The sequence below is a fragment of the Protopterus annectens genome, chromosome 13.part0, assembly GCF_019279795.1.
Source record: "Protopterus annectens isolate FY-2018-M chromosome 13.part0, PAN1.0, whole genome shotgun sequence".
In the NCBI taxonomy this organism is placed as follows: Eukaryota; Metazoa; Chordata; order Ceratodontiformes; family Protopteridae; genus Protopterus; species Protopterus annectens.
Window position 1 is genome coordinate 831,041,763 of NC_056747.1, and position 18,553 is coordinate 831,060,315.

Here is an 18,553-nt window from a genome sequence, read left to right on the forward strand (position 1 = left end):
CGTCTGGCATGCCTTTGAAAGGAGGCAAGGTATGGAAATAAAACCTGTAGCCGTGGTGTATGATATCCAATACCCATCTGTCTTGGGTAATTAAACTCCAATTTTCTTTGAAAAGCGCCAACCTTCCTCCCAAAGGTGCTGCCAGACAAGAAGGCTCTGGCAGCTGAAAAGGTAGGTCATTGGGTCTGTTTACGAAAGGACTGACCCCTGCCCTCACCCGAAGACTGTGCAGGAGAACTCCCTGTTCTAGGCCTGAAAGAGCCCTGAGCTCTGCCCCTACCAGGTCTAGATCTACCCCTAGACTGGGAATCATAAGAAGGATACGTCCACCCCTTAGTAGGCCAATTTCTACTAAACTTTGGAGGCTGGACCTGCAAAAAATCTTTAACAGTCTGCATAGACTTAGCTTTGTCTTCCATTTTCTTTAAAACTGCCTCAACAGGAGGACCAAACAACACATCAGATTGTAAAGGAGCATCTAAAATCCTTGTTTTAACATGTTCAGACAAATTTTGATCCCTTAACCAGGCGTGCCTGCGAAGAACTGACCCAGTGGCAGCCACCCTAGACGAGGCCTGTACAGCATCAAAACCACATTGCAAAGAATGCTTACCCACCTGTTCAGAAACATGTACTAAATCTTACAACTCTTTACAATCAATACCTACTGCCAGAGCATCAATCTTAGACTTCAATTGTGAAAGGAGATAGTTTTGGTATTTCAACATGTGAAACTGGCAATTCAAAGCCCTCATAGCAAGAGTGGAAGAAGTATAAACTTTCTTTCCCCATCTATCCAAGGCCCTAGCCTCTTTGTCTGCAGGAACCGGATTCTTAATAACAGAAGCCTTAACACCTTTAGGCCCCTGGCTAACAGTTTCTGGGTCTGCCCTAGGACTCTTAAAAAGATACTTATGAGCTTCAGGCACCCTGTAATACCTATCCGGCTTAACAGGAGCAGGAGGCAAAGAATCAGGATTAAGAGAAGCCTCTGCAAAAACATCTTCCACTACATCCAAAACAGGAGGTATAGCCAAAGGCCTATGCTGGGGTAAAAACAAAAATTCCCTAAGCCTTTTCCTGGAATCAGAGAAGTCCTGACCTTCACACTTAAAATGCTCCCTCGAGTAGAATCATCCACATCAGAATCAGAATAAGGAGAGTACTCCTGCAAGTCTTCAGCCGAAGACTCTGAAACATCTGAAGCCTGCTCAAAACCCCCCAGCTCAGGCTCCACCCTAGGTCTCTTATCAGGAGGGGGCATAGAACCCCTAATCAAAGTAATCAAATCTTCTGCCATTTTAAGCATATGCTTCTTGGGCACAGTTCCTGAAGAGCTAGGGGTAACACCAACTGAAGCTAAACCTGGCCTGCCCCTGGGAGAAGCCTTTGAAACAGAAGGAGAGGGCCTAGCCACCCTGGGAAGGGAGGGGAGTATAGTAACCTGAGAAGCCCCCTCAGCCTGACTTGCCTCCTGAGAGGCCACATCTTGCAATAATAAAGTCTCACCCTGGGAACATAAAGAAACCTCCGGTGGAGCTACCGGCTCCACCGACACCTCTAAAGAACCGGCGTCCGGTACAGATGGTTCTTCTAGCCTAGGCTTAACTGCTTTGTCCTTGCGCTTCTTGAAGAAGCGGCGGAGCATCCGGCGGCATTTTATAATTGCACCGCTTCCCAAAGACTAACCTTGCACAATCCAACCTTCTCTTTATAGTGCGTTTATTAAATCTAGCACAAGAGCGACAGCCAACAACGTCGTGCTCAGGCCCTAAGCAAGGAATACACAAAGTATGATAATCTCTATGCGGTATCTGTTTCCCACAAGAAATGCAATTATTGACTTTTTCTGACATCCGTAAATCACTGAGGCAAGAAAAACTAAAATATTCCCCAACGGGGTACTTAGCCAACTTTGAACTCGGTCTGAAACTTCGAAATCGAAAAATCTCAGAACGCCAACCGGCACTTGCAATGCTGCTTCTGCATCGGACCATGCGGCAAAAAAGACTGAGGATATGACGTCGGTCATGCGCATTTGTACCCTGACGTCCTGATGTCAGTCAAATGCGCCTTGACCGACGTCAGCCTTATAATTTGATATTCGGGCCGACCGAGGACAGCGGACTACCCAAGTGTAAGGACTGCAGCAATGTGAGATGAAGAACATCCACATTTTTCCACTCTTCTGACCTTTAGGGTATGGTCTAGAGGGAGTAGAAAAATGGACTCCCACGGCAGAGAGAATCTTGCCTTCCTGCTCACACCTGGTAAGGGTATTCTTCACCTGTGGTCCAAACAAAGCTGAACCATCGAAGGGGGTATTGGTGAAGGATGCCTTAAAGGGGTCAGCAAAGTTACATAACCGCATCCAGGCATGCTTCTCAAAGCCATGCCTGTACCTGCGGCCCTACTCGCCCAATCGGCTGCATAAGAAATGAGCTGCATGGAGGACTTGACTACAGAGTTAAGGGTCGCCAGCTGGGAGCTAATCTTTTCTTGAGACCCTGCAGCTGATGGATCCTGAAGGGTATCACCCAGTTCCTTAAGAAAATCCCTTTGAAGGCGGGTGAAATGGCACAGATAATTCAGCGACCGCATGGAAAGGGTTGCTGAAGAAAACATCCGCTTCCCATACCTGTCCTTTGTCCTAGATTATTAGGTGGATGGACAGGCACCGATGAGTCAGCCAACTCCTTCTTAGTGGCTGCTGCCACCACCATGGCATCAACAGGGACACCCTTTGTCAGAAACTGTTTGTCAGATGGGGCTGTAATGAATTTAGGGGGTCTGCGGGGAGTTGGTTCCACTGTGTCCGGGGCTGTCCACGCCTTCCGAGCCACCACTTCCATGAGCGGGTCAAAAGGCGGAGACACTCAGGAGGTGGAAGGGCGAGAACCAAACGCGTCCAGGTAAACAGACTCGTCCTCGGAACGGTTAAGGGCAGTCCAGTTCCCCCTCTGCCTAAGGATCTCAAGGATGTCTGAAAAGGAGACATCCTCAGAGGGGGACCTTGGGGACCCTTCCAAATCCTCCAAGTCGGTGTCAGACGTAACTGACTCGGGGGAGTCAACATGTTTCCTCTTACATTTTCTCTTCCGAGGGGGCTCCTCTGAATAATCAGGGAAGGCCTCGGAAGAGGAAGATGCACCCAATGAGGCAACCTGGAGCGTCTGTTCTCCACGCTTTGGGTCAGGAGGGTGGACAGAGACCGATGCAGGCACCATGGGGGGAGGAGCCAAAGGGGCCGATCGCAGAGCCGACACAGGAGTCAGCATGCTCCTCATGACCTCGAAGGCACCCCTATCAGGCAGAGCAGTCCCCGCTCCGAAGAGATGTGAACCCCTCCCGGCACCGAGAGAGATGGCTCCGAGGCCGATGTCGGGGCCGAGCTCACCTGCCCCGAGGCCCTGAGAGGGAGAACGGGGTCGGACAAGGGTCAGATACCACTCGCCCCCTTGGAGCAGACGAGGGAGTCTCGGCGCCCAGATCCCTCCAAGGACGGAACCAATGAAGAGATCGGAGCCGACGAGGGAGCCGCAAGGTGTGGTATCGGCTCCGTTTCGAGCCCCAACAAGCTCCGGCTCCGAACACAGTGGTAGAGTCGGAGGAGGAACTGTTGAAGACACAGGGATAGTCACAGTCTGTTGAGAAGGGCTGGTCAACATTTTGACCAGTGCCGGCGACTTTAGGAGCCTACTGACCACCCTCTTCAAGTCATGATCGGATAGCCTGGAGGACCGAGAGGAGTGGGACCTATGGCTCCGCTCTGATTGAAGCACTGGAGACCTCGGAGCCAAACGAACGGACTCTAAAGAGGGGGACCTCGAATGTTTTCGGCTCAGAGAAGGCTCTGACACCAAGGCAGGAGCCGACTGAGGTCTCGAAGTGTCGGTTCCAGCCGGAACAGATGAGGAGGCAGGAGCTCCGCTTGGCGACGATGGTTTGGCGGGCTTTAAGGATTTTCCCGACGGAGGCTTAGCCGGGGGATCCTTCTTGCTTAAGTAAGCCCCTCAAAATGAGCTTGTTCCTACGCTCCTGCAGGACTCTCGGACTGAAGGCGTGGCAGACTGAACAAGAGTCCTGCAGGTGTAGGGGGCCCAAGCAATACACACAAGAAGTGCGACCATCTGTCAGAGACATCTTCTGACAGCACGAGTCACACTTCTTGAAACCTGAGACTTTGGTATCTTTAGACATATTAAAAAAGGGATACCAAAAGGAACAGGTAACTAGTGCTTAAAACAAGGTACACACACATGCACTAGGTAAAACTAACAGTAATAATAACTATAACCACACAACTATTACTAACAAATTTTATATATATATATATATATATATATATATATATATATATATATATATATATATAAATAAGGCCTAACACTACCCTAAAGGGTGGGGGTGGGGGGGAGAAACTAACAACAACAAAAAAAAACGAGTTTCTAAGTGGGATCTCAAGGGGTACACAATCTAATTAAACTAAGAGGGAAGATTATCTAAAAAGAGATTACTGACAGTAAAAATACAAGAAAAGATTTATACGACCTGGAGCCGGTAAAATTGCAACCTCGTAGCTGAAGCAGCAAACGAGATCTGGGTATCTGATACCTAGCATTGTGGGATATGGGGAAGCCTCGAGCCGGTAAATAGCTCTCGTGCTTTAGTAGAAGGCCGAGTTGGAGCAGAGGATCGGCTCCGAACCCATCTAGCAAGAATGAAGGCGAGATAAACAACTTAACATTGTAAGTCATCATTACGTTATATGTTTATACCAAACTGTAACTTTGAAATTACTATTTTATTCGTTTGTAATACTTCTGTGGAGCTTTTCTCCCTGGGCTTCCACTGAAAAAGGGCTGTGGCAGACAAACCCAGTCACCCAGACAACAAATGTCAAGTAAATAATGATCTAGGCAAAACCAGGCAGACAAAATCTAACCTGAGGCTACAAGGATAACAACAGCCAACACCCTTAATTCTCTGCGCTAACTAGCAACACGGCCACTGTCTCTGGAATCTATCCCCTGCAAGAAAAGGCAGTAAAAATTAACTCCAGAGTATGGAGACAGTCTGATTGCATGTTACCAAAACAAAAAGGAATTTAGGAAAAAGAAATGAAGGAAAAAAATAAATAAAACAGTTAACGTTTTGGGGATGAAGTCAAAAACGACCCAGAAAATAGTCACAGAGAAAAGTTAATGGGAATGTGCAACCAGAAATCCAAAGGGTTTTTTTGGTTGAATTTGGCTTGCATAGTTACCATGCAACAGATACTGTTAAAACATTATAAAAAAGTTTTCTCATTAACTCTAATACTTACCAAGTTTTGTAGAATGCAGGCTAAAATTATGACATTTCCAAATGCAAAGATGCTAAACAATTTTGGTTAGAGCTCTCATTGTTTACTTGCAGTTTTGGACAAATGAGACGTGGAGAGAATGACAAACTGAAGAACCTCAGGAAAAGGTCAGTCACAAGAGTCCAGTGCAGGTAACTTAGGCGGATGTAACACATGCTGTAGAGGCTGCTGAAAGCAATGCCACACTTCCTGTACCACTGAAATGCCTAGGCAAGTCATTTGTTTAAAGTTACAGAGTTGCGTGTGCCCTTGAAGTGTAGTTGGCGGGGTGCAGCCATAACCAACTTTTTTTGAAGCTCTCCTAGTCTCAAAACAGGCAGTGCCTCATGATGCTGGTGTCATCTTGCATGCTCCTGTACACTGATTATGTTGCAGGATACTCTAGCGATGCGTGATGACTTCAGCGATAAAGAATTGTAAAAAAAAAAAAGGGGGGGGGTTTGAAAGGGCCATTCGGGAATTCATGGCATCCCATTATTTTGGCCTCAAGACCTGGAAATACAGAGGAATTTGGTACGGTTGACAAGTATGACAGAGAGGAGAGCTCCAAACTAAAATATCGTTATAGTTAAATGTATTACAAAACCAAATACAGAATAATCACATATTACCCAAGTAAAAACTCAACTTCATTTCATACTATGTGAAACTATACATACTGCAAATATTGAAATAGCTATAACAAGCTGCAAAAAAACATTATCAGAGTGTTTACAGACTGCAGTTCATAGACATGACATTAAACGCACACAGTATACTCTTTGGAATGGAGATGACTTGATAATGTAGCCTAGACAAAATATATTTGATCTTTGTCTAAAAAATAGATTTTACTAGTTCCTTCTCTGAAAATTGCCAAAGCATGCTGGTGGTGGAAAGTGGGACTAGTTCAGCCTACGGTGGTGCAGGAGCACAGTTAGGTTTCATTTAGGTAGTTTTACAGTAATTTGAAGTTGCAGATGTTAGAAGTGGATCTAATTTGTTGGACAGAATTCCATTTTTACCAACAGAGTAGGAGTAGAGAGTTTGGCCAGATTTGAGGAGTTTGCCTAACTCAGAATTTCAGACTATACAGTTAATCAGCAGACATTTGGTTCCCATGCACATCTCCTCAAAACAGTAGCAGTAGCCACGGACAACAGATTATGCACAAATTTTAAATACCAGAGAAAAAATTACAAATAATGGGATTCAGAAAGGAACTACCTTCTGAAGGAACTGTGGCAAAACAAACCTATATGCAGAACACAGAATAATCTTCCACAAACGTAACTGGTAGTTAAGAATTTTGTAAGCTAAAGTGCAAGAAGAAAACATTCCTATGATTATCAAACCTCAAAACCTATACAAAAAGAACAACAAATTATGTAAAAAAAAAAAGGGGGGGGACCAACGACTGTAGCACCTTATTTTATTAAAATGATTAAGCGCTTTCGTCAGTGGTGAACATGGACTTCAGAATAACTAGACAACTCTATACAACCAGTTAAATGTGCAAAATAAAATCACATGACCGACCAATGAGATGGCCTCCATAAATAGTGTTTTAAAGTTAAAGACGCAGTTTGTTTTACGAAGACTGGAGGGATTCAGGCATATGCCTTTATGTGGGCTTGAATGGTCTCTACCACTTGTTGCATTTTATTGTGTGTGTTTTAAACTTACTGATGGTGTTCAACCTTTAAAACAATTATAATTTACAATTTATGTTCAATTTTAAGAATGTGGGGTTTAACAATATATTTGATCTTGTACTTGAAATGAACAATTCATATGCTGGTGGAACCTTAAAAATTTTTAGGTTTTATTAATTAGTGCTCAATTTGGTTGGTCATTGTTCAATTGCTTTTGGTATAAAAGCCTTGTTTTGTATCAGTTCTTGTGATTCTGAGGAAGCCCAAGTATAAGGACAAAAGCACTTAATGTTATTTTTTCATTAAAAGTTAGTTTTTAACATATGGTGGTTTTATTTTGTTTGAACCTTTTAAAGTGACATCTGTTGGTCCGGTGTGCTTGTTACGTGTTACAAAGTTACTCGGGTGACTTTGCGCAGTATTGATAACTTCTGTATTGTAGGAATTACACTCATTTACCACAGTTTTGAGGGCACTATATTTTTATTAATTTTCAATGATAGTGACAAAAGTTATCTACTCACCATAGCGTTCCATCTGAGTAGTTCTACTTCATTTGTCTTCAACCTGTGGGATACTGAATCCGTATCGGATCCGAGCCAGCAACCTTATTAGCATCTGCTCCGAGCTCCTCCCCTTACCCATAATACACCTCTACTACCTTTCAACCCCCAGATCGGGTTTGCTGAATCTTATACTGATAACCCAACCTGAAAAAAATACTTGTGACCTATAACTGCAGCTTGTAGGCTGTTCATATGCCAAGGTTCAGGGGAAGGAGGGAGGGAGACAAATGAAGTAGAACTACTCAGATGGAACGTTATGGTGAGTACATAACTTCTTTATCTGAAGTAGTTTACTTCATTTGATCTTCAACCTGTGGGAAGGAGTCCCAGCTACTAAACTCCTGGGAGGCCCTCATGGAAGGATATTCCGAAGCACCGCAGAACAAAAGGATGCTCTCCTTCTGGAAGTCAAATCCAATTTGTAATGAGAACTAAATGCATGAGATGAGGACCAAGTAGCTGCAGAGCAAATATCATCCAAAGAAACTCTATACCAAAAAGCCGCAGACGTAGCCATTGATCTAGTGGAATGAGCTCTCACCTGACCCAGAGGAGACATGCCTCTGCCCTTATAGACCTGAAGGATGCATGAAGAAATCCATCTAGCAATATGACCTTGGAGATAGGTTAGGTTAATAGAAGAACATAAAATTGATCAGATTTATGGAAATTTTTTGTCCTGTGTAAATAGAATCGTAACGGTCTGTGAACATCCAGCAGGTGGAGTTTGTATTCTGTTAGTAAAATTAGGAAAGAACACAGGCAAATTGATGGCCCGATTGATATTGACTGGTGATGCCACCTTAGAAAGAAAGGATGGATTGGTCCAAAGGGAAACCCTATCTTTATGAAAAATCATATAAGGAACTTTAATGGAAAAGGCCTGCAGTTCTGAAACCCTTTTGGCAGTGGTAATAGCCTGCAGAAATGCTGTTTTCCAAGATAAATATTTCAGATCTGCGGTTGCAGCAGGTTCAAAAGTCGGAGCGACCAAAGCTTGAAGAGCCATAGTAAGGTCCCATGGGGGAACAGGATCCTTGACCGGGGGCGTAACAAAAAAGTGCCATTAATAAAAGCTTTACACAGTCTGGAGGAGGCTAGAGAGGCAGAATTCTTACCCACATGAAAATAAGAAATGGCAGCCAATTGAAATGAACAGTAGAAGAACTAGTGCCGTGTTGAAAAACATCACCTAGGAAATCAAGAATGGCAGAAATAGGAGCTGTGAAGGGGTCTAAACTCCTTTGAGAAGCCCAAAAGGAAAAATGTTTCCACTTGCTGCGATAAACCTTCCTGATCGAAGACTTATGAGCAGCCACCAAAATAGACCTAAATGAGGAGGATAATCCAGGAGTCCTAGCAATCATGGAAACTGGAGCAGCCAAGCTGTGAGCTTTAAACTGTCCAGATTCAGATGAGGAACCCAGAAGGGTGTGAAATCAGATCCTGAATGGGATCCAGGTTCCAAGGGGGAGCCAGAAGGTGAGACCAAAGGAAGGGAAACCATATCTGGTGAGGCCAAAATGGGGCAATGAGGATCACTTTGCTCCCAGTTTACGAGCTTTCTGTAGAAACCACAGAATAAGAGGTACTGGAGGGTAAGCATACAGACGACCGGGAGGCCAAGCATGTACCAGAGCATCTCTAGGGGACTCCCCTGGCAGGGAGTTCAGAGCGAAAAACTCGCTGTACTTTATGTTGGAAGGAGATACGAAGAGATCGCAACAAGGCTGAACCCACTCACGGAAGATCTGTTCCGCCACTGAAAGTTTCAGAGACCATTCGTAAGGCATCAGAATAATCTGACAACCTGTCCGCTAGGATGTTGGACCGTCCCAGAATGTGCATTGCGATGAGAAAGTGACCAGTGGAGATCGTCCATTCCCACACTCTCATGGCCTTGTGACAAAGGGGGTAAGATCTGGTCCCTCCCTGTTTGATGATATACCAGACCACGGACATGTTGTCTGACTGAATTGCAATCGTTCCCAGGGAAAGAAAGGCATGAAGGGCCTGCAACGCTAAAAGGACCGCCCTCATGTCTATAACATTTATCTGCAAACTGGTCTCTACATGGGACCACAGGCCTTGGACTGTCCTGCCTGAACAATGCCCCCCCACCCGAGCTGGGAGGCGTCCGTGGTCACTGTGGCTTGGGCTGGGGCTGGAACAAAGTGTCGTCCTTCTAAAATGTCCGGAGAATACATCCACCATATGAGGGAAAACCAACAGACTCGACTGAGTTGATATTGGATACACCAACGGAAGTTCAAACAGGGACCATTGTACAGCTAGAGTCCACTGTAGAATTCTCGTATGCCCGGTTACTTAAGAGTATGAATTAAAAAAGGATTCTGTTATGGCAGCTAAAGATATGTGGAAGAGACTAAACAAAACATAATACAAAAAGTGAGAACCTGGAAGCTCTTATATAAATGAATAGCAAGATGCAAGCAATGAAAATGTTTTTAATCTCTCTAGTTTTATACACAGGTCAGGCCTATTTTCATCAACTAGTGGAGAAATTGCGGCTAGCAATAAAGAGCTGAAGGATTTTATCTGGGAGGTGACGAGGGCAAGGGTCAAGTGTGATAAGCTGATCCTTCCTATAGAAGTAGTGGTTTAAAATTAGTTGATTTGAAGGGGTATTTCAGAGCTACAAAGTTAAGGCTCCTGTACATAGCTTAAGAAAAGGGTATAATTCAAAGTGAAAAGGGATCATGAAACTGGAAAGTAGGGCAAGAAATAAGGACAGATTGGAATTTTAGATGAAGATCCTTAAGGAGAATAATATCCATACAGAACACTATACTCCTAAAGCAACAGAAAGAATTCTAAGAACTAAGCCAACGTGTGAATAGAGAAAGGAGATTCAGCTGATAGAGATAACTGCCATTAGAGTACAAAGAATAGGCAACCGGGCACTGGAATTTACCAGAAAAAACTGGCAAAGGAACTAAGGTATTGGGAGCAAATAAAAAGAGGGAATGGCAACAGAATCGGAAGATGCTAAGAATTCATTTGGACTGCAGGCTAGAGACTGCCTTCCCTACCAAGAATTGATAGAGTATAGACAAACAAAGAACAGGGGGATCCTAAGTAGAAGACCAGCACTGGAAGAATTTTTAGCAGAATCTGGAACAGAGTTTAAAAAAGGATAATTAGTAGGGCATACAAAATGTTGCATGATAACTATAGGAATCAAATGAGGTTAGAAGGGATTGGGAAGGGAGATTGGATAAGAAGTTCACAAAGAAAAGAGGGAGGCTATATGTATGGTTCCCAAATATGCAACAAAGTCTAGAAATTTAAGATATTTGCTTGGAAGTGTTTGCATGGTTATTTTTATATCAAAGTAGACTCCAAAGAATTTTTCCTCAGTTAGATCACAAATGTTGGGGGTTTGATGTGGAAGAAAGAAGCAAGTGGGAACATATTTTTGGAACTGTAATGCGTTGGCAAACTTTAAAAATTCCCTGCAGACTACGTCAGGAATTATGGGTAAGCAAATTTGTGTGACTAAGGAAATAATTTTTTGAGCTGTGATACAGAATCAGTTTTGTCTCGACACACATGGCCAGCCTTAGGCATAGGCCAACTAGGTGGTCACCTAGAGCACCACTCTACCAAAGGTGGTTTTCCAGTATTTACGGATTTATTTTTTATAGTAAAGAAATGGCTCTTTAAAATGTATTGAATGAATGAAAGTAGGTTAAAACGGAAGAGTAAAACAAACTGAGAAAAACAAAGAAAAAGTCATCTGGATGGTGTAGGCAGAACAAGATGGGGGCACCGGGTGCTGTTGGGGGGCACTGTGGAGCCCTTTTGCCTAGGGCAACAGTTAACCAATGGCTGGCCCTGCAGACATAGTAAGGCCTTGCTGAGTTTAATACTGTTGGTTGTCAAAAAAAAATAAGAAATTACTAGAATTTGGAAATCTAAGTCTAAATCAACTGGATTACAAGTAATGAATATAGTAACAGAGATAAAAGAACTAGAAGTGGGATCTTAAGAAAAGGGTAGAAGCAAATTACATAGAAAAAAATGGAAAATTATGGGAACAACAGATGCTGAATAATGTTTTAGAGGAGAAATGAGGTTTAAGGGAAGGCAGGAAATGAATAAGCTACACAACCGTTTGACCAACTGTACAGAAGATTAGTGATGTACAATGTTTGCAACTGAAAATATGTCAACATGGTTTGTTTTCATTTAACTCTATGACGGCTTATATTGTAAGTGATAACTCAATAAGGATGTTGTCTAAAAAAACCTATTACTGTAATCCCTAACCGCAGTTACCACAGTATCTATTTTGCTGTTAATTATAGAAGACAGCTCTGTATGCTTATTTCCCCAGACTCTCTGCATTACAGTAATACACCTTTATAAAAGTACTAGATCCATATCCATAGATTCCCTTCAGACAAGAAAATGGAACATATTTAAAAAGGCATCAAAAATGACATTAGTTTACGGAATATAAAGCTAATACCATAATTATGGAGATGCACATTGTCATTAGAAAACAGTCAGTAATCCAGAACAAAAGTCTTCCCAGTATCTGATTAATTTTAAATTATGTGGTGGAAAGATGTCTCCACCAATTATAATGTAGCATAGCCTTAGCCTAAACAGTAACTCAGTTTGGGGAAAAGAATGACCTCACTCAATATCAGCATTTTGAGTTCAATTTCGATAAGTTCCAGGAATTTTAATATGAAAAACTTCAGGAGGTTCAGGGGTTACCACAATGTAATAAAATATCATATGATGTACACAAAGTATGGTCAACAAGTCTGGTGTGTCAATCAGTTTCAGACCAGACAGATCTGAAACTGCAATATTGGAATAGTTTAAACTGCAAAACAGTCTCCTGCCATTTTCAGTACTGAGTCAGAAAGAATTAAAATCTTATTTTTACTTAACTTGTAGGAGAATCCTTTAAAAGAGAAGCATCATAAAGCTTTAAATCAGTACAATTATGTCGGTTGGTCTTTAAGTCATGGTGTTCTACATAAAATTTTAGTTAACTATCTAGATTGTCGCTATGATTTACAGTCCGCCTCTAATGTGAGATGAGCATTCAGACCTCCCAAAGCTCACCTCTAACTTCTTTTTTGTGGCTGTAAATGTCCATGTCAGAATCCTCAAGGCAAATTTTTCTCAGGAATTTCCTTACTAATATTGCCTTCAAGTAAGGATTTCTCGTCACCAAGACTAACATCCTGTAATAACTGCCTAGCTCAAGTAAGAAAATCATCTTTACAAATACCATGTCCTCAGATGAACAAAGTCTAACCTTTAGTTTTTTTTTTTTTTGCAGGTAACGCCCTAGAAGAAGGCTGCCTAGGAGATGACACTTTAGCCCTGTCAAGAGGACTCTACCAGATTATCCTGAGAAGAGTCTCCCAGACTAAAGGATGATGTTTTTTCCATGTCCGAATCAGTCACTGGAACAACCAACGAGGACATGGCTGATCCTCGGCCCATGGTGGACTACAACGGAGAAACCTTGAGGAGAAGGCAAGTGGTCTGAGGAACAACAGTTAACCCCTATAGGTTCAATCCCCAACATCTGAGGCACAGTCAAAGCCTGCTGTTGTAGAAAAGGCTCTATTATGTTTTTTTTATTTTAGGTACAATGGGAGATGAACCATCAGAACCAGAATAAGTATCCATGCTACAGTCAAGTAAGAGGACCAAAACCTGGTGAGCACTGCTGGAATGAGTAGGGAGACGGTAACTGCTAGACAAGTGTTCCCAAACATTAGTAATGCAGTTTATGTGTATATATACATACACTTACACTCACACTCCCCACACAATTCCCTTTTTGTAAAATCATAAGCAGAACATAAAATTCCCTGGCAGAAATAAAGCAATTCTTCTTGATGCATCAGACCAGAAAAACAGGCAAGTTGTCACAAACGGTACACAAGCACTACAAACATTCAAAAGGTTTTCTGCCCTGTCAAAACACTTTCCAGTCCATAAATTACCAGAAATATTTACAAAGTTTTCATAAGCTGTGAACTTTTACTTCAAAAAACTGCCACACAAATATAAAAAAGGCTTTACATCAAAAATAGCAGTTGACAGGAAACATCTGATACTGAGAAAGAAATATTGCATTTCTTAACGGGGAAATCCTGCTTTTAGCAAATAAAAACATTTTCTGTGTGTATGTATTTCCCTGTGGGAATTTGTCTGCCAAAAATGAAGCTTGAAGGCTGACTGCTGCTGTGAAACATCACAGCTGCTTCTCGGAATGTTATGTACTATAGCAATAACCCACGCCTGGGTGTGGGTAATGCTGGATTTACCCACGGTTGGTGTGGTTTGGTCATGAGGCGAGCCGGTGGCCAAACAAAGACAACCGTGGGTAATCAGCATTACCACCTAGGCGTATTATTGCTATTATACAATGACATTATTTAAGGAAAAAAATACTTTTCTTAAATAATGGCATTATATAATGCCTCCTTGCTGCCCCGCAGCTGTCTGGTATTCTGCAGCAGTTCTGATGTACTGCACATGCGTATGCTTAAACAGTACATCAGAGCTGTGGGCAAAAGCAACGGAGAAAGCAAGATCTCCATTGCTTTTTACAAACTGTCTTCACTCTGTTAAAGGAGTTCAACATAGTGAGACAGCTTTAAAAACAGCAACGGAGAATCTCTGTTGCTTTTTTTTTTAGTTGTCTCGCTATGTTAAACCCATTTAACATAGCGAGACAGTTTTGAAAAAAGCAACGGAGATAGGAAGATCTCAGTTACTTTTTTGTTAAAGCTCTCTCGCTATGTTAAACTCGTTTAACATAGCGAGACAGTGTGTAAAAAGCAACGGAGATGTTGCATTCTCCATTGCTGTAAAAAGATTTATACTAATGGAAAAAGTCTGGGCGACCAGACCTTTTTCCATTACTATAACTGATTTACAACGTGCACACTGGGAATATTAATGGGGGTTGTACAATGAAAATTTCTACACTCTGATTTCTCTTCAAGGGATTGGCCAATAAGCAGTCAGAGTAGAGGATGAAAACGCATGAGAAGTGTTTGTGATTTTAAAACGCGTTTACGTGTTTATTTTCTGTGTGACATTAAAAGCTTGGAAGTTTTTAAGCAGCATCGAGTGTTCCTTTGGGCTACTGCACTACGGAGAGGTTATTTGGTTGTTTTCGTGCTGTACACGTTTTCGTTGGTTGGTCTTTTTGTGTTAAGCCGAGAGGGAACACTTTTTGCCTTGTCCTGTTGGCCGTAATGAGTTTGGAAGGACAGGAAGAGCTTGGCCAATCAAGGAAACTGATTGGCCAGCTCACTGAACTGATTGATTTGCTTACTCCTCTGTGCTCGAGCTTGTTGGGGCAACAAGCAGGTACGCAACCATACATGAACGGAACCGAAAGGTTAAACGTTAACAGCAGCAAACGGAAAAGGGTGCTTATGGGCGAGGATGATGACGCCGGCGACCTTGTAGATGAAAGAGGAACATGCTTCAATCCACTTAACACACCGAGTATTTTTGGGGCCGAAGCCGAAGGGACTGGAGTCTCAAACGAAGCATCGAGGGAACCTGGGGTTTATGCAAAACAGCAGAATGCCAATGTTTCACGCACAGGTACTGTTTTCTCTAATATGAGTGCCACTTCTACAAATGAATGGCTAAAGAGAGACTTTTCTTTTAACAGTAACTTTGAGACAGGCACGAAGTCTCTGGATGGAGAGCCTTATTTGTCGAAATTAGACAAGCTTAAGGCTTTAATGACAAAATTTAAAACTGTAAATATTGAGAATGCTTATTTGACAGAGTGTTTAAAGAAAGAAATTGTACCCAAAGGACTTCGTGTATGTAAATATCCAAACAATGTTGAACAGGGTTCTGTTTTTCATATTAGTTTGGTTAAAGCATTCAATAGATGTGGTTTAGAAATTGTGAGACTCATTATTGAGGAAAATAAAAGGAAACAGGAATGTTTAAATGTTGAAATAGAAGAATTAGATGCTTGTATAAAACAAGATTTAATACATGGGATTAGGACGGAGAGGGAGAAGTATTATAAAATCAGGCAGGACATTGATGTTAAATGTGAAGAAATTTTACAACGAAAAATGGGGAAAATGAAAAGGGATATTATGGACTATGAAACTGGTAATAATTATCCCAAGCCATCATTTACTAAGTGGGATTCTAAGGTCAGTAACAACACTAAATGGAATAACAAAAAAGATTTTAGTAACTATAATTATAGGAGAGATAGCTACTATGACCAGGAATTCCCTCCATTAGATAGAGATATACAGGATGGATATAAACCTCAAAATGGAAGGGGAAATTTTCATACGAGGGGGGGGAGAAGGGGGAGGGGGAGATTCTAAGTTGTGACCCCCCCACCAATAATATAGATCCTGATGACATTGTGATTGAAGACATTAAATATACATACAGAGATTTTTCCATCTATAATTATTGTAATTTTCCACTTGTTAAAAATCATTTTAGTCTATTAAGTAAGGGGTTCAAATTCATACCTTGGACCAAGGGAGACATTGCCACCACAATTATGGATGTCAAATTATTTGTTAGGAAAATCAATTTAGGGATTCTTGCCACTAGTAATGGTTTCCAGAATAATACCAATACAGTTGATTTAAGAAGGAAATCTATATTTAATCCACCCCTTTTACCACAGATAAAAAACTTTGAAAAAATATTAGAGGACAAAATCAGAGAATCACAAAGTAAGAATAAGTGTAGGTACATAAATAATTTAAACAAAGGTGAAAATGATATGTTAAGGGAATTGATTAATAACAAATCGGTAAGAATTATGAAACCTGATAAGGGTGGGGGGGTAGCAATAATGGACAACATTACCTATGAAGGTAAAATGAATATGATCCTTAGGGACGAACATAAATATATAGTTGTTTCAAGAAATGAAGTAAACATAGCATATCAACGGATAGATGTTATATTAAAGGATTTTTTGCTAGAAGGAATTATAGATATGAACCAATTTAAATTCTTAAATGTTCAGAAACCTAGAATAGCAACTATGTTCGGTATCCCTAAGGTGCATAAAGATTGGCTAAACCCACCACTCAGACCCATAGTCACTGCTGAGGGTTCTAAAACGACACCCTTAGCGAAATACATAGACTTTAAAACAAAACATATTTGGGTCAATAATAAAAACATTTTGAAGGATTCTTGGGATTTGTTAAAACAAGTAACACCGGACACCTTTAAGGAAGACTTGTTATTCATTAGCATTGACATAGTGGATTTGTTTTCTAGTATTCCACGATCAGGGTATGAAGATGTTTGAAGATAGTATCTTTTTGGACAACACTATGACTCAGAACGAAAAAATCTTAATTGTAGCCCTCATGGATATGGTTCTAAGATATAATTTTGTGTTATTTGATGGAGAATATTTCCAACAAAAAGAAGGAGTATCCATGGGGGCAGCGTGTGCGCCTACATACGCTAATATAGTGTTGTCCAAATGGGAAGAAAAGTTTGTGATACACTCTGATTATAACACAGAATGGTTATTATATCGGAGATTCCTTGACGATATTGTCATTTTTTGGACGGGTGGATATAATAAATTCTTAGAGTTCATGGAGTATATTGGTCACAGTACGGATTTTTTAAAATTTACATTTAATATTAATTCTGAGGTACTACAATATTTGGATATAGAAATTTTCAAAAATAGATCTGAACAGAAATACGAGTCTAAAGTGTTCAGGAAAAAAACATATGTCAATTCCTATTTACACTTTGACAGTGCTCACCCCTTGCACTGCAAAAGAAACATAGTAAAGGGACAATTTGTGAGGGGGTCGAGAATGACCAGCCTCAAGTCTGATTTTGATATGGAATGTAATAAGTTGGAAAGTATGTTTTTGGATAGGGGGTACCCCAGAACATTCGTAACCAATATAAGAACAGAGGTGGAAAAAGGAAGAGATGATAGATTTCAACCCATTCTGGGTATGTCTGAATTCATGACAGTTGCAGAAGGACATAATAAGGTTGAAAGTAGGGAAGATCCCTTTCAAAGAAATTTGGTTGTGGAATTCAATAGAAATAATTATAGTTTGAGAGACACACTGGATAAAGAATGGAATAAATTTATAGCCCTTTCAGATATAGCGGAAATTAGTAATATTAGACCAAAGATTGTCTATAGAAATTCAAAAGTATAAAGAATTTATTAGAAAAAGGGCACAGAATACGCCAAGCATGATTAATAAAAGGCTTGGAACATTTAAATGTGGGAGGTGTAGGCAATGTTCTTTGGTCAATAATAAGAGTGAAATATTTCTAGAAGGTAGAAATTTATTGATAAAAGTAAGGGCTTTTATAACTGTGAGGCAAAAGGGTGGTGTATCTGCAACTTGTGATAAATGTACTTCCTACTATGTAGGAAAAACAGAAAGGGAACTAAGGAAAAGAATGTATGAACATTCTTATGACATTCTGAGAGAAAAAGAGACAAATGCGCTCTATAGACACAGTAAGGATTGTAATGGATGTAGTTTTCACTTTTTTGTCCTTCAGCAAGTTCAAAAAGATGTCAGGGGTGGTATTTGGGAGGAAATTCTAGAGAGTAGGGAATTGTGGTGGCAGATATACTTGGAAGCAGGAAAAAAGCCTGGATTAAATGATTTCCTAAGTATTGTCTCCCTATTGAAACTGAAAGCTAACAAAATATAAGTGTTATATTCAACTTTCAGCACTAGGGGGCAATGTTAGAGTGGCTTAAGTATTCAGTAACAAGTATCATCGGGAAATATATTTTTAATATTTTTCAAAATATTTAATTAATTATTTATACATGAATTAAATGTGGTTTTTAAAATTTATATTTATTGTATTGTATTGTATTAATGTCATGAGTTTTTAAGATGTTTTTTAGGCTTTTAACATGGGATTAAACAAGTGTATTTATTTATTTAATATTCATGAAG

General features: G+C 40.9%; 1 protein-coding gene across 1 annotated transcript in view; it reads right to left on the reverse strand.

The window, feature by feature from the left end:
- Positions 1-18,553, reverse strand: part of LOC122787696 (BCAS3 microtubule associated cell migration factor) — a 4,651,713-nt gene that overhangs the window by 4,321,908 nt on the left and 311,252 nt on the right. The window lies entirely within an intron of this gene.